Source organism: Camelus dromedarius, chromosome 6 (assembly GCF_036321535.1).
Source record: "Camelus dromedarius isolate mCamDro1 chromosome 6, mCamDro1.pat, whole genome shotgun sequence".
Lineage (NCBI taxonomy): Eukaryota > Metazoa > Chordata > Mammalia > Artiodactyla > Camelidae > Camelus > Camelus dromedarius.
Window position 1 is genome coordinate 29,141,396 of NC_087441.1, and position 6,333 is coordinate 29,147,728.

A 6,333-nucleotide genomic window follows, 5' to 3' on the forward strand; every position below is an offset into this window, starting at 1 on the left:
GAGTTTAAACATGGGAGAGATTTGTATTTTATACAACCAATCAGTTCCTCCCTACTGACACCCTGTCCCCTTATATACATATTTGGAAGGAAGGACGGGTGGAAGAAAGGGGGGAAGGGAAGAAAGAAAGAGAGGAAGACTGTGTTAGCTTTACTTTGATCTGGAAAATTTTCCTCCTGCTGTGTCATGACACCTGCCCCCACTACGGCCAACTGACCCCCTCCATCTCCTCGAAGTTTCCAACGAATCGTGAGTGACTAGAAAGTATCCTTTCATTCTCTTGGTCATGACTAATAATACAGTTAATTCACTTATGATCCCAAGTTGTGGAGATTGGGGCTGATTGGAGTGTTGTCAGGGAGAGTGAATATTCAGTGAAATGAAATCCTTTCTAAGTTAAAAAGATTAATTGAAATAGATTCTGAGAGTTGTTGATAATGCATCTTTGAAATTGCCCTTTATACCAGATTCAATATAAAATTACACACACACACACACAACCCAGAGTACATAAAAATCAATAACAATAATCCTAAAAGTAATTAAATTTTATTATCATTTCCAAAAAGTTAAGTCTTCTCCCAGAAGTTTTCTAAAAGTACTTACTTGACTGCATTCTAGAAAAGTCAGGTTTTGTTCCCAGTAGTTTTGAATCAAGGCCCCCCACATGGTCTGAATTTCCTAGGTTCACCAGTTATGCTGCTTACCAAAGTGTGGTCAGCGTTTCCTTTTCTTTCACACACTATGGATAAAGACCTTGTCACAATAGATAAGGACAGTGTCACATTTTAAGTTATTATTAAAGAAAAAGATGTACATTTTCAGTATTATGGGATTCCATCAAGATGATATGGTATTTCATATTTTTTAAAAGAGAGAAATCCTTGAAAAAACAGAAACACGCTATGGTTTGCAGAGCCTTTAAAGTGAGTTTTAAAGTGACTAACTTTAATTAATTATGAATGTGATTGTAAGATATTAAAATTAATAGCCCAATTCTTGGCTAAAATTAATTGAAAGTGATGCTTAATGCACCGGTTGCTTAGCAATTACATCTTTATGTTTTCATATTAATTTTCCAAAACGGCTGCTCAGTTTATGCACGATAGCCAAAAAACAGCTCATTATGGATTCCAAAACAATGTTTCCGGAGGTTTGTAAGCAAAAAAAAAAAAAAAGAAAAGACTTAAAAAAAAGAAAGATTCTAAATCTCTGGTCTTCAACCATTTTATTTTCTTTGTTATCGTTTATTAGACTCAGAGTCATTTTGAGAATCTGGTGAAAGCTATGGCTTCTTACCCCAGGAAAAGACACGTGCAATCATACCCACAATTTTTCCCTGTGCTTAGAATTCACTGTTGCCCTGATATCCTTTAGGATATCCAGCCAATTATCCATAAATGCAAGGTTAAGAACCCCTGTCCAAAGGCTAGGTCAATGTTTTATGTCAAGGTTAGGAGACATGTCTGTGTCTTTGCTTTGTAGGAACTATCTCCCCGCCAAGTTTAATCCATTGATAAAAATAATAGGGATCATTTTGGAATATTTGAAATTTAATGAACCAAATTTATGAAGGTGTTTGGATGTGGAAAGCACATAATTACGCATTTTAGTATTTCAGCCAGTCTGCAGGGTTAGAGGAAATAGGGAAGGCATAGTGAAATGCCATCTTTTTGTCGTTTATTTCCTGAAAGTCTCCCAAAGAGCATGTTTTAGTGCATTTCACAACCTGCTACGATAACAACAAACATCCCACTCACACATGCTGCCATCAGCACCGCCTGTAGTGCACCAGTTCCAAGGTGCTGACCTGGTCCTTCCTCATGGGCGAAAGATGAAAGTCACTCCACACCGTGACAAAGCTCTGACTACAGGCACAACACTATTGCCTGTCCAATGGCATCTACAGTTCCAGGATGTCCTCATTTACCTGTATATAGTCTAAATGTCATTGGAATTTTTAAGCCAGAGTGGACTTCATTTACCTTTAAGGCAAATAAAGCCTGATTTTATTCCGTTTCTTATTCAACAAATCTCAGTAGGTTCTTAAGCGAGGAAAAAAAAAAAAAAAAAAAAAACAAAACTGAAACCTGAGTTAAAAATAAGAAAATAAGTTGCACTGCCATTGCATCTTTATTCTTAAAGTTACTGATGCTTTCTATTTTATATTGTCCATAGAATAGTCGAAGTTGTCAATTAGCTGAAGAATGCTGATGTCATGTGTTGTGTTCAAAAAAGGTAGAGTGATAGCTCGTATTAGTTACCATCACTTAAATTTTCTTTCTTTCTTGACAGCTAATTGTCAAACAATACACAAAACCCTTAAAACTGAGAGTTTGTGGAATCTAATGTCAGGAGGCCTCAGTCATCAAAGGCACCTAAATCTCTGTGTGGTCCAAATGTATTGGCAATCTTTTAATGCTTCTGGCATCCATTTTTGCTTCCAGACAGATTTCACTCAAAGATGACACACCTTGTCTGGAGACCTGACTGCATCAGGGAAATTAAACAGCATCAGGGAAAAAAAAAAGGTTCAAGAAGAGACTGAACACAATTTGAAGCAACATAATCTTAAATTTAATCATTGACGATGCCAGATGGCTGGCTACAATAACAGGAAGCCACATGAAGGTGTTTGTCAGGGGAAAAAAATCTCAAAATGTTATAAATATAAATACGATCAGAATATCAAATTTGGTTAGACACAGTTTTTGTTTTTAGAGATTCCAAGGAATTCTTGTGGAATTACAGGTGAGACTTGGAGACTCCATCCTGATTTTACCTTAACCCTTTTTATTTTCGCTTAAGTGATTAATGTTTGTGATAAGCAGAATAATGACTACCCAAGATGGCCGTGCCTCCATGCCCTAGAAACTGTGAGTTTGTTATGCTACATAGCAATGAAGAACTAAGGTTGTGGATGGAATTAAGGTTATTAATTAGCTGGCCTTGACATGGGGAATTTATCCTGGATTATCTGGGGAGATAGAAGGGGAGGGCAGTGTAATCACAGAGTCCTTGTAGATGAAGGACAGGGTAGGAGAGTCAGAGTCAGAAAGAAATTTGAAGATGCTTTGCTTCTGGCTTTGAAGATAAAAGAAGAGGCCACAAGCCAAGAAATGTTGGAAAAGGCAAGGAAACTGATTTTCCTCTAGAGTCTCCAGGAGAAATTAGCCCTGTCAACACCTTGACTTCAGCCCAGGCAGATTTATCTCAAACTTCTGACCTCCAGAGTTATAAGATAATATATGTGTGTTGTTTAAACCACTAAGTGCATGGTGATTTGTTATAGCAGCAATAGAAAACCAGTAAAGTATTATTGAACACATATTTTTCAACCATCTCTGCATTAAAGATTGGGTACATATTGAGGTATGAATCATGGTCCAACACCCTCAATAAGTTTAGTGGAGGATAAGATTATATTTACAAAACATCTCCTCTGCATATTATGTAGTAAGTCCTGTGGGGGAAATTTCCCTGTGCTATACAGAGTAACTTGTTTATCTATTTTATACATAGCAGTTAGTATCTGCAAATCGCAAACTCCCAATTTATTCCTTCCCACCCTCTTACCCCCCCTGGTAACCATAAGTTTGTTTTCTATGTCTGTGAGTCTTTCTGTTTTGTAAATAAGTTCATTTGTGTCTTTTTTTTTTTTTTTGGTTTGGTTTTAGATTCCACATATGAGTGATACCATGTGGTATTTTTCTTTCTCTTTCTAAGTGAAGTAAACTTAGAATGATGATCTCAAGGTCCATCCATGTTGTTGCAAATGGCATGATTTTATTCTTTTTTTATGGCTGAGTAGTATTCCATTGTATAAATATACCACAATTTCTTTATCCAGTCATCTGTCAATGGACATTTAGGTTGCTTCCATGTTTTGACTATTGTAAATAGTGCTGCTATGAACATTGGGTGCATGTATCTTTTTGAATTAGAGTTCCCTCTGGATATATGCCCAGGAGTGGGATTGCCTGATCATATGGTAAGTCTATTTTTAGTTTTTTTGAGGAATCTCCACAGTGTTTTCCATAGTGACTGTACCAATTTACATTCCCACCAACAGTGTAGGAGGGTTCCATTTTCTCCACATCATCCTTAACAAAGCCCCAGTTTTGATAATGAGCAAATAAATGAATTAATGATTGTGTATCTGATTTGCTAAAGTCTATATCATGTAGTGAGTATATTGTCCTTCACTTAGCAGGTGTAAGTGATGGTCCTCTCTCAGGAAGTTTCACTGTGGAATTGTCTCCTTTGTGGTGACTGGCTTGGGCTGAGTCCTCACTTTCCCTGATATGGTTGTTCTGATGACAGGTTATCCACATTGGACAATTGCTCCGTCAGGTTTAGGGCTGGTCTTGTAGTCTTGGCATATTGTTTCCCCTTTCTGAAACATACCTACCCATGAGGGGAGAGAACTCAGAATCTTGGCCTCATTTCCATTCTCCCTGGAGCATGACAAATGCTACTAATCAACTTCCCGCAGACTACTTGGCTTGTCTATGCGACTAGGAAAGCCAACCTGAGAAAATTAGCAGCTGGAGGCCTGACCTTTTGCTACTGTTAGGCCTTGGTCCATTCCCTGCAGCTCAGAGACAAAGGTGATTTGGTGTTGCCAAGTATTTCTGCAAATGTTATACATCTTGAAATAAAAAGGATTGATTGTCCTTTCTACACTGAGCATGCATTCTGCCTGTCTGCTAGTAACAGATTTGTCTACTGTTAATACGACCTGGTTGTCGATATTTCACTGCGTTTCTCAGATGACCTCATTGACAGCACAATGTGCTCTGGGAGCAGGGTAAGCTGGGCTTTCGTTCTAGATTTGCCATATATTGCTTATATCACTTTGAGCAAAGGGGAAGAAACTAGCATTGTTGAATGTCTTCTATGGACCACTCTCTGAGTAAGATACCGGATATGCATGTAAGCTCCTCAAATCTCCCAGTGACTCTGTAAGGTAGGTATACTGATCCTCATTTTGCAGATGAAGAAGTTGTACCTCAGAGAGACTATAGAACATGCCCAAGATCATTGAACTAATAAATAACAGAATTAGAAAACTAACTTAATTCTGCTAGTTGCAAAGACTTTGCTGTTTCTACCATACAATATTGCCTCTGGAACTTAGTCATCTCATTCATTAAGTGAAAAAAATAAATCAGGTGGAACTCCAGGTTTTCTCAGTAGAGACCCAAACAAGATCAAAATCCAATGCTGTGTAGACCACAGCCTTTCTTTATTTTTTCTCTTTTTCTCCTATTTCTTTTTATGACATTTCTTTAATAGCATGCATTAGGTGGAAGTATTGCAGGATTATTCACTGAGATAGTAATTTGTTTAAATGTGTTTCCCTACTCCCAATTCTCTCACTGCCAGTTTCAAGCAGTGGACAAGGCTCAGCTCTTTCGACTCAGAGGATATATGTGGCAGGTGGGAAAGCAGAAGCCACTTGAAATCAGAGAATTTTCCTAGTTTTTGTGAAAGTCTAAACTATTTGAGATTATTATGATGAATGTTCCAAGCATAGATGAAAGAGAAAGTAGCACCATTGAACAGAGGAAGATGGAAAGATTTCAACAGAGTAGGAGAAGAATGGAGATCTGTGTGAAGGAACCCAAGCATAGCCCCAGGACAGAGCCCTAGAGGAGTGGCAGGTCCACAGAGGGGTCTGGCTGTCCTCTGGTCCCACTGAGGCTGAACCTCAAGCAAGGCTTTGCAACCTCCATGTGGCATAGAAACAGAGCACATGGGTGTAAGGCATGAGCGTAAGGTGACCACGATGAACTGGAGAGGAAACAATCTTTCCTCAATCTGTCAGTACCACATACACTTCCTTGATTCTCATGCAGCCATCGTGACTAAGACTGAATTTCTCTCCTGTCTGTATAGAAGCTTAGAATAGATTTTATCTGAATGTAAAATAATAAATAAAGGTGATACTTCCTGCCACAGAGTTTATAGACTGAATCACACCTGCTCTACAGTACTGGATGTGATTCAAACATGAGTCAGGTGCATATGGAAGCTTTATTCAAACCTAGCTTCCTGTTCTTTATAATCTCTCATAAGGTCCCCTTTTCATGGTGTAATTTTTAAAGTATTAAATGTGAGCTACTCTAATTCTGTATTAAATTATACTGAGCTCCCATTAGAATTGCTAATTGATCCAAGTCTATTTAACAATATAACCGCTAGTAGTCACTCATGGAAATATCATTCAGGAAAGAGTTCAAATGCACTAGATCACTGGGCATACTTAGGCTACAACACAGATTTCCAAATCTTGGTTATTTCTAGGGAAGAGGTAGAGCAACTGGATCA